Here is an 11,105-nt window from a genome sequence, read left to right as displayed (position 1 = left end):
TAGTGACATGATACTGTTGTCACATGCTCAATTCACATGTTTTGTTACCCAGAGAGCACCAGCTAACCAAGTGACCTGCAGCTTGACCTATGGGCTCCTTGCTCAGCCCCCCTTTATAAGAGGGGACGGTACTATAATCTCTTTCTGCTGAGGTCAAGTTCAGTCCAGACATCTCAGATCCAGTATCTAGCACACCTGGAGGCCTCAAGTCTAACCTACAGCCACATGTCAGTAAGTCAAGTCATCTCTGTATGCTGTCACTTTTCTTAGTCAAGTGAAGTCTATCATAATCAGCGTGGCTGTCCTAAAGTCTGTCAAGTCACTGCAAGTCCCTGCAAGCTGCAAGGTCCCCTCCATGTTACTAGCCACCTCTCTGGGATCCTGGCCCTGCTGTAAAGACTGTTACATCTGTCTACCTCAGTAAAGCTACCGTTAACCCTAACCTGGTCTTGGTCCCCTGAGGAAGTTGCCACTTTCAGGCAACGGAACACGTGGGGTTCTTGTGACCCCGTCCTCCATCACTCATTTGGTCTGGGAAGCTAGTTTCTGCCATTACATTCAGGACATGCAAGTATAGGTGTTGCCCTGGCTTGGTTTTTCCACATTGACTATTTTCATCATGTCTTTTCATATCTGTATGGTCATGTGTGTTTAATATATAAATCATTTTATATCATTTGTTTAGCATTGGTCACCTTGCCCATACAGTGATATTTATTTGTTATATGCTAGGCTCTGACTTGCTATTTATTTGACCACAGAGGACGGGTGTCTATATAGGTGAGGGGGTTCATGGCCCCTCCCATTAATTGTGCACTGGCCTTCAGCCAGGTTTTTAATGGTTTTTAATGTGTGTGCTTAATATTTGTTTAACCCTGTATGTGCAATTTGTCTTTTGTACTGAAGTGTACTAATAAATTAATTTCAATTGGTATTGCCGGGTGTGCTGCTGCTTTTCAGTGATGTATTTCTCTTACTATTTACATTGTGGTTCTTTCATCACTGAGTAGCACCCCATTTGATTAGGTTGAGCCACCCCACTTTCCTTTTTTTTTTCCTTCCTTTTTTCTCCTAACCTGGTCTTGGACTATTATTACCTTGCCTAACCTAGGGATAGCGGAGCCACCTTCGGGTGGTTCTTTGGGAAAACCGCGCCCTGGCGTCACGAACATTTAACGAACACGGCCCATCTGCCCCTGGGCTTCATCTGCCCCATACGCCTCTTCTTTACACCTGTGGCGCACCACACTATCATTACAGAGAGTTACCAAGCACAGAGCTAGTAAGTGTTTTCATGGGGACACAGGCAGAGAGGATCTTTTCGAGGGAGATCTGTAAGATAAGCTGTATATATTTTACAAGAAGTTTGTGAGAAATAAAACTGTGGTTGATTCCATTGCGCGCTGTGCCATGTAGGCATTTTCCATGAGAAGCACTGCTGGAGAATATGATGCCAGATGGCGGCGCACAGGCCTGTGCACTTTTTTATTTTTTTGTTTTTTTTGTTTTTGTTACACACTAGGATTTTAACCCCACCTTTACTTTAATCCAATAATTTTTATTGAATGCATTTTAATACATTTACATAACACTGAGACTGCAATCCTATGATTACTGAGAAATAATACGGGTTATCATATGCCAGGAAATACAGAATAACACGATTGGTTGGGGGAATTCTCATTTTGGGGGATTGTCTGCAGAATATTTTAGTACAAGGCTGCAACATAAAATGTGAAAAAATGTGACAATGCATTAAAAAAAAATTTTGACCCACATTTCATTATGCTGAGGCCTTGTACTAAAATAAATGGAAGCTCATGTTTTCCCCATCATTCTGAACTCAAAGGGGGAGATTTATCAAAACCAGTCCAGAGGAAAAGTTGCTGAGTTGCCCATAGCAACCAATCAGATCGCTTCTTTCATTTTTCAGAAGCCTTTTCAAAACTGAAAGAAGCAATCTGGTTGCTATGGGCAACTCAGCAACTTTGATAAATCTCCCCAATACTTAATAAGAATAAGGATGTATAGCTATTGCATTGACATAAGTATTCATACCCTTTACTCAGTACTTAAAACCCCTTTGGCAGTGACAACAGCCTCCAATCTTCTTGGGGATGAGAACACAAGGTTTGTACACTTGTAGTTGGGGATTTTCTGCTATTCTTATCTCAAGATTCTCTCAAGCTGGGTTGGGTGGGAGGGTCAGTCGGTGGAAGCCATTTTCAGGTTTCTCCAGCGATGTTCAATTGGGATCAAGTCAGGGCTCTGGCTGGGCCACTCAAGAAGATTCAGAGTTGTCCCTAAGCCACTTCGGTGTTGTCTTGGCTGTGTGTTTAGGGTCATTGTCTTGTTGGAATGTGAACCTTTAGACCAGTCTGAGGTCCAGAGCGCTCTAGATCAGATGTTTTTTAAGAATATCTATGTACTTTGCTTTATTCAGTGTTCCCTCAGCCATGACCAGTCTCCCTGTCACAACCGCTGATAAACACATCCCCACAGCATGATGGTACCACCACTATGCCTCACTGTAGTGTTAGTATTGGGCAGGTGAGGTGCATTGCCCGATTTCCTCCAGACATATGAGATTTATCAGAATCTGTCCAGAGGAAAAGTTGCCCAGTTGCCCATAGCAACCAATCAGCTAGCTTCTTTCATTTTTAACAAGGACTCTGCAAAATGAAATAAGTGATCTGATTGGTTGCTATGGGCAACTCAGCAGCTTTTCCTTTGCACAGGTTTTGATAAATCTCCCTCATAATGCTTAGAATTGAGGCTAAGAAGTTCAATCTTGGTTTCACTAGACCATAGAATCTTGTTTCTCACAGTCTAAGAGACATTTAAATGCTTTGTTTTTTTTTTCCAAACTCCAGGTCGCGTTCATATTTTACTGAAAAGAAGCTTCTTTCTGGTCACTTTTCCTTGAAACCCAGATTGGCAGAGAGCTGCAGGGATGTATGACCTTCTAGAGGTTTGTCCTATCTGCACACAGCATTCTTGGAGCTAAGCCAGTGTGACTATTGGATTCTTGGTCACCTCTCTTATCAAGGTCCTTTTCCCTAATTATAAGTTTGCTGGGCCAGCCAGACAGCTGTAAGGAGAGTCTTGGTTACTCCAAACTTTTCCATTTAAGAATTATGGAGTTGTAGTGCCGGGAGAGTAATGGTGTCTAGGGTGTTGCGGTAATAGTGTAGGGTCTGATGGTATTAATGCCTGAATGTCGTGACGCCAGGGTGAGTTTCCTCAATAGTAATGTTCCTACCGCCAACCATCCCACAAACGGCAGGGAGAAATAAAGGAATGTAACACAGTGGAGAGATGAAGCAGCACTTACGGATACTTGCAGGAAGCTTTAACCCCTTAAGGACCAGGGGTTTTTCCGTTTTTGCACTTTCCTTTTTTCCTCCTTACTTAAAAAAATCATAACTCTTTCAATTTTGCCCCTAAAAATCCATATGATGGCTTATTTGTTGCGCCACCAATTCTACTTTGTAACAACATCAGTCATTTTACCCAAAAATCTACGGCGAAACGGAAATAAAAATCATTGTGAGATAAAAATAAATAAAAAATAAACGCCATTTTGTAACTTTTGGGGGCTTCTGTTTCTACGCAGTACATTTTTCAGTAAAAATGACACATTCTCTTTATTATGTAGGTCCACATGATTAAAATGATACCCTACTTGTATAGGTTTGATTTTGTCGTACTTCTGAAAAAAATCATAACTACATGCAGGAAAATTTAAACGTTTAGAATTTTCATCTTCTGACCCCTATAACTTTTTTATTTTTCCGCATATGGGGCAGTATGAGGGCTAATTTTTTGCGCCGTGATCTGAAGTTTTTAGCGGTACCATTTTTGTATTGATCGGACTTGTTGATTGCTGTTTATACATTTTTTCATGATATGAAAAGTGACCAAAAATACACTATTTTGGTTTAATTAATGACCAAAAAAAAGTGACCAAAAATACACCGTGTGGTTTAATTAATGATATATTTTTATAATTCGGACATTTCCGCAGGCGGCGATACCAAATATGTTTATTTTTATTTACACAGTTTTTTTTTTTTTTTAAATGGGAAAAGGGGGTGATTCAAACTTTTATTAGGGGAGGTGTTAAATGATCTTTATTCACTTTTTTTCACTTTTTTTTTTTGCAGTGTTATAGCTCCCATAGGGGGCTATAACACTGCACACACTGATCTTTTACACTGACCACTGGTTTCTCATAGTAAACCAGTGATCAATGATTCTGCCGCTTGGCTGCTCATGCCTGGATCTCAGGCACTGAGCAGTCATTCGGCGATCGGACACCAGGAGGCAAGTTAGGACACCCTCCTCGTGTCTAACAGCTGTTCGGGATGCCGTGATTCCGCCACAGACATCCCGAACAGCCCCCTGAGCTAACCGGCAATGATTTACTTTCACTTTAGAAGCGGCGTTCAACTTTGAACGCCGCGTCTAAAGGGTTAATAGCCCGCGGCACAGCGATCATTGCCGTGGACTATTAACCACGGGTCCCGGCCATTGTTAGAGGCTGGGCCCGACCCGCTATGATGCGGGCCACTTCATAGCCCCGTGTTATAGAAAGGGAAAGAACTCAGGACGTACCGGTACGTCCTTGGTCCTTAAGGGGTTAATGCAAAGAGCACATACAGAAGAGTATCAGACGACTGGTGCGTTCAGTGGTAAGAGCGACACAGTGTTTCACTGGGGCTTCATCCGGCTCTCCGGATGAGAGCCGGATGAAGCCCCGGTGAAACACTGTGTCTCTCTTACCAGTGAACGCTCCAGTTGTCTGATACCCTTCTGTATGTGCTCTAAAGCTTCCTGCAAGTATCCGTGAGTGCTGCTTCATCTCTCCACTGTGTTATATACTGGACTATTTCTTGTGCTTTGCTGGCACCTCGGATCAGGCTTTTATTTAAGAGCTTCCTTGCTGCCTGTGGTCAGCGCCAGTGGTCTGGAGCATATCTAGGGTGAGCTAGGAGGTGCTTAGTTACTCTTTTTCATGTCTTCTCAAGCATCAGAAATAACGTAATGTCCACAGCAGATTTTATGAAGTAAACTGAAGAAACTTTACTTGCAGATTTTATGCAACGGTATTGAACATAACAGTCTTTTCAAGAGTGAACCGGGATACAGGTTACTCACAGGTTTGCTGGGACTTGGAAGCAATGAGCCTTTGATGCTAGCCATTGTGCTACTATTTTAGAATATTTTAACTGATAGTAATCACACAGGATTCAGTAGTTTGAGCTTTGAGTAACTCACATTTTGTGGCTGCAGGTTCTTAGGCTTTGGGCCTGGATGAACTGATGATGCTGATGAGATGTTTGTGCTTCTTTAGTGTCCAGGAGATAAGAGACCAAGAGTGCAAGAGAGCAAATTGATTGACTACAGTCCAGGGGCTGGACTAAGCTCATTGGTCAGCAAACCTGTAAGTTATGAACCCAGTGAACTCTGTGTACATCAAAAGACCTCCAAAGGTCCTTAAAGCGTACCTGTCATAGTGTAAAAAATTTAAAAATTATAAAAAAAAGTGATATGTTACCCAGGACCCAATCCTGATCATGTGCATATAATTTTTATGTGTCTCGGACCTATATATCCAGAGATATAAGCATTTATCTGCTGGTGAGTTACTTTTTCATTGTGCAGGCTGGAGGGGGCGTGTCAGTCTGTCTCCCTCACAGGAGCAAGCCTGGGCAGTCAGCAAATCAGTACTCTCTACTCTGTAACCCTTTCCTCTCTGGTTTTATGCTGTGTCATGTGTTGGAGCATGCCTGCAGTAATCAGAAGACATTATGGTGAATTCATAACAGGATAAAATTTATAAATATAAGAATAGATCTGTATATTTATATATCTGTATTTTTTAGATAAAAGTACAGCATTTTTATCTTCTCCTAGTAAAGCTGGATGCTAATCAGCACAGCTGTCACTATGTGTGTCATCTTTCACAGACTCCTGAATGTCTGATCAACTTCTTTCAGGAGTCCCAGAAAGCTTTGACTATTTCAACATGCTGGGAGTTGTAGTTTAGTAACAACTGAAGCTACAATGTTTCTAAATAACTGTGTTAGAGCAGTGTTGCCTCCAGCTGTTGTAAAACTACTGTAGTTTTGCATACACTCAATAGAAATCTCCTATACTGGATACCGGTATGCTTTACGACCGGTATCCAGTATGCTGTAAAACCTAGACTAGTCTGTCTGGCTAAAAGACAGGCGACCCCTAGTGATGAGCTTGAATTTCAGGTGAAAATGTACATTTTTTTTTAACAGGTGTATATTGTGAAATGTCATATTATAATGAGTCCTGCAATATATGAAAAGTTTTTAACAATGACAGTGCCTCTTTAAGCATTTTATACATTACAACTGTGTATCACGTGACCACTAAGGTCCTATACATATATTTTCTATACATTAAATTAATATGTACACACTCTACTTAAGACGACTAGGGGTAAGCCCTACAGGAGAGCCCTATAGACATGGAGGGACTGTAGCTGCGGGGACCTTAGACAAGGGACAGGACCAGGTCCTGCACTGGGACACCACAGAAGCCAATATGCTCTTGGAAACTTTGAGCACAAGAGCAAATGTTGTACCCTTCTTCAGATTTGTGCTTTCACACAATCCTTTCTCTAAACTCTACAGGCAAATTTTCCACCTCAGTGCTTGGCTTCTGATATGTATTGTCAGAATCCTGTCCAGTCATCCAAATTTACCACAGGTGACTCCAATTAAGGTGTGAAAACATCTCAGAGATGATTAAGAGAAATGGGAGGAGCCAGAGCTAAATTTCAAGTGTCATAGTAAAGGGTCTGAATACTTGTGTCCATGCATTAAATTTTTTCCCTTTTTATAAATTCTGTTTTCATTCTTATCATTAGCCATTGAATCGAGAATGATGGGGAAAACAAATTTTTTTCTATTTTTAGCAAAAAGCTACAACATAACAAAATGCTAAAAACGTTAAGGGTATGATTACTTTGGAAATGCATAGTACACACAAGACCAGATAAAAAAAAAAAAAAAAAGAAAAGCTCAGCTATGCTGAGAGCATCCTTATAATAGCATATCTCTAAACCATCTGCACCAATGTGCTTCTAATTTACATAACATGCCTTTCTAAGTATCAACCTCCTTTTCTGGACAGTTAGTCTGAGCTCTCTGCTGGCTTTTTCCTATTACAAAATGGCTCCAAAAATGCTCACTTCTTCCACTCTGCCACCAGAGGGCGCTTTTCAAGAAGAGAAAGAAAACTTCCATCTTTATAGCAATTAACTGCTAAATGCCTGAAATGCGTCAGCTCAGTTATCTGAAATTAATTGAGTAAAAATGCTATGAATGATATTGTGTATGATAACAGTAATACTTGAATAACCTATTAATATACTAATATTATAACATAATAATAACTGCAATTGAATTTTTTTTTTTTGGGAAAACCTCAGCAATGATGTAAAATATAGTTCACGCCTTAGGGTACGTTCACACGAGCGGATCCCCAGAGTGTATTATGCTGCGGTTCTGCCGCTGAAGGACCGCTGTATGCTGCCTTTACAGGTGCCTGCTCGGAGCGGTAATCCGCCGCTAAAAGCAGACACACTGTGATGTGCGAGTTGCCGTGCACATGCGCAGTATACTCACACATGGCGGCAGCTCTTGTCCTAGCTCATAGAGCAGGGGGAGCGGCCGCGATGTGTGCGAGTACACCGTGCATGCGCAGTGCCTCACACATCGCTTCAGTGTGTCTGCTTGTAGCGGCTTATTGCCACTCCGAGCAGGCACCTGTAAAGGCAGCATACAGCGGTCCTTCAGCGGCGGATCCGCAGCGTAATACGCGTTGGGGATCCGCTTGTGTGAACGTACCCTTAAGCAGCAAATCTATTCCCTCAAGACTTCTTAAGAAACGTAGGTTTTATTTACGGTCTGCTGAGGTGCGGTTTGTTTCATGTAAATGCTTAATAGAATAACTTATTTTTCTATGTTGTTCACTCTATATATAGCGCCATCATATGCTGCAGCGCTTTACATAGATAATACTGTCATTGTGAATCACTATTATTTGTAGTCACTGCCATCTGCTGATCTACTGATCGCCTTCAAATAGAAATGTATCTGAATCATGTAGTGAATCCTGCGCAACATGTGTCATACTGGATTATTAAGAATGAATCAGAATAATCCAGAACACCGAGCAGAATGATCTAGAATCATCCTCGCCCTCAGAGAACAATCATTACCAGGAACAAGGACACAGTCCACCCTTCCCCCAGACAGAAGAGCTGTATAACCATGTGAGAGGAAATAAGCCGCCCTCCCCCACACACATCACAGACTCCACCACCACCCCGAGCAGAAACATGAGCAGCGAGCCTATCCCTCCCCCACCATCCAATCTGGAGACATGAGCAGCACACAAAGAGCAGCTCAGAAAAACACACATGACGCCACTCCCTCACTATATAAGACTGGGATCACAACCTGCACATGGACATCAGCGGCCCCAGCACAGGCCTCCTCCTCCCCCAGCACAGGCCTCCTCCTCCCCCACAGCACACAAGACATACAAACACCCTATGACCCACAAAAAGAGATGTGCAGCATGGCCGCTCTGCCACACCCTTACAAATGACATGGAGAAGAAGCTATCCCTCCCCAGCACACGACGTAGTCATAGGAAAGTTTATGGTATTATGTACGTACAACACGTACATATGGGGCACACATCTCTACATGCTTCCTGTAGGGGCAAAAACACAGCGCCCCCTATCAGCATAATCATAGTAATACAGCCCGGAGGACATGAGGGGTTCATAGTGTCAGCCTCATTCTTCGGTATTTACGCCTTTCCTTACAGCACTTACAACCTATATATTTCTGTTGTTTATTGTTGCAGAACAGGCAGAGGCATTACAGAGAGTAATAGGCATCAGGCGGCACCAGGTAAAAGGCTGACGGGTGATGACTAATAGAATATTTTTCATTGAAGACTCTGCTCCTACAGGCCCGGACAGGTCTTTTGTTTTTTCATTTATTTTTTTTTATCTTTACTTGAATTAAAAATGTTCAAATAGGTGAAGTTTTTGATATTCTGCAATGTGATATTTTTAGTTAATTTGGTTTAATAAACAACATTTCCAGAAGTTGTTGCCCCTGTGAGTGCCTATAGCAGTGTTTTCCACACATGGTGCCTCCAAAGGTTGCACAACTACAACTCCCTGCATGCTGGGAGTTGTAGTTCTGCAATGACAGGAGGCACCCTGCTTGGGACATGCTGGCCTATAGTGTTGTCACCAGTGCTCCATCGCGCAGAGTTAAATTTCTTCTCTCCTCCCTTCCTCCTGTTACTCGGCCTCTCACAGCTGTTTTAACAGTGTTGTCATTCCGGGCTTCCTGCCATTGCACTAATGTACCAGGGAGAACTGGATGAACAGTGCCGTGTGTCCCAGACATAGAAGAAATAAAATGGAATCTGTCATTACATTATTATTATTTAGTTTTAATCATGTGTCATTTATTACAGTACAGGGCGGACTTTTGTTGTAACCTGTTCCTGTTTTCACAAAGAATCTTTCCATTCACTGACAGCAAGCAGAGATCTTGAAAATGACAAAGACATATATTACACAATAGCTTAAAGGGGTTTTTCCTAACTCCTAAAGTAACTTGATATTATTTGGATCGGCTGTCACTTCATGATCAGTGGGGGTCTGACCTTTGGGACCCCCCACCAACTATAAGAATAAAGGGAGGGGGGTTGATACTGAATGAATGATCAGGACATGCTGATGGAGTGTTATATCCCCTGTTGGATTTTTTTCACTGCCCCCTGCAGTGCAGCCTGCCCTATTCATTTGAATATATTATTTGCAGCCCCCTGCCCAGCTGTATAGCTCGAGGGCCCTGTGCTTAGAAAAAAATCTGATGGGGAAGCTGTATACACAGGCATCTCCATACCCTAAATACTGATCATAACATGATGACATTTCCTGTCAACGCCATTTGGTGGGAATACCTCTTTAAACTGTGCTTGTACAGTGAATTAGATTACTTGTATACTGCCAGAATGTGAAAAGTTTTGATCGACAGGGGTCTGAGTGGTCCGAGTGTTAAGAGCGTTTTCTCCCAACTCCGTGTCACGTGATCGAGACGGTCGCTAGGACATGTCAAAAGATTTTTAAGTGACAGGTACTCTTTAAGGCTATGTTCACAGTCTAATTTTTGTGGAATGTAATTTCTGGCAGAAATTGCACAGATATCGGACGTCAGCAGAATATGGTGGCACTAGGACTGCTCGGAAGTGCACTGTCTCCACTGGCAGAAATGCGTTGTTCATTCTTCTGGCGGAAATACTCGCGGAACCTATTGCAGTCTATTGAAGACGCGGTCATAGCCGCACTCGGAATCTCAGGGCGGAAACTTTCTGATTGGAGATTCCGCAGTGTGAATCTAGCCTAAGGATCTACTGTTTGAGGTCTGCTTCACTCCATGTGGCTAAGAACCACATGGATTTAATGGGAAATGCTGCTGTTCTGGAGCTACAACCACTACATGTGAACAGACCCCTAGTGCGGCTCATGTTACTATGAAGCTCAAGTACCTCACTTGTGCTGCAAAGGAAGAACACATATGTGGCGGATTACATCGCAGGCAATGTGTTTCAGGGTATTGCCTCCTACATTTACATAATAGCTTATGATTTCAGTTAACCCTCCATAGGATAACCTATTTCGCTTCTTTGTTCTCTGCAACATAAAATTTCACTGCAATAGTATTTATTAAGTTATGATTATATATCGCCATCATATGCCACAGCGCAGTACATAGATCACAGTGTCATTTTTTTTACACCACCATTATTTCTAGTCACTGCCATCGGTTGATCGTATAGAATTAGAAATGTATCTGAATTCTTTTTTTTACCAAAGAATCGAAATGATCTAGAAAACTGAGCAGAATGTTCTAGAATCATCCTCACCCTCAGAGAACAATCATTAACAGGAACAAGGACGCAGTCCACCCTTCCCCCAGACAGGAGAGCTGTATAACCATGTGAGAGGAAATAAGCCGCCCTCCCCCACA

At 42.3% G+C, this 11,105-nt stretch overlaps 1 long non-coding RNA gene across 2 annotated transcripts; it reads left to right on the top strand.

Moving 5' to 3' along the window:
- Positions 1–1,979: 1,979 nt before the first annotated feature.
- On the top strand, positions 1,980–9,102 carry LOC130277405 (uncharacterized). 2 transcript variants are annotated; one of them, XR_008845459.1, is made up of 3 exons: positions 1,980–2,130; positions 5,357–5,446; positions 8,920–9,102. It is a non-coding gene; the product is annotated as an uncharacterized LOC130277405 (long non-coding RNA). The 2 variants fall into 2 exon arrangements; XR_008845460.1 differs by lacking the exon at positions 1,980–2,130 and adding an exon at positions 2,729–2,971.
- The last annotated feature ends 2,003 nt before the right edge of the window (positions 9,103–11,105 follow it).

The sequence above is a fragment of the Hyla sarda genome, chromosome 6 (genome assembly GCF_029499605.1).
Source record: "Hyla sarda isolate aHylSar1 chromosome 6, aHylSar1.hap1, whole genome shotgun sequence".
NCBI classification, from domain to species: domain Eukaryota; kingdom Metazoa; phylum Chordata; class Amphibia; order Anura; family Hylidae; genus Hyla; species Hyla sarda.
The sequence above is the reverse complement of the archived record's forward strand: the minus strand, read 5'-3'. Positions and strand labels throughout refer to the sequence as shown.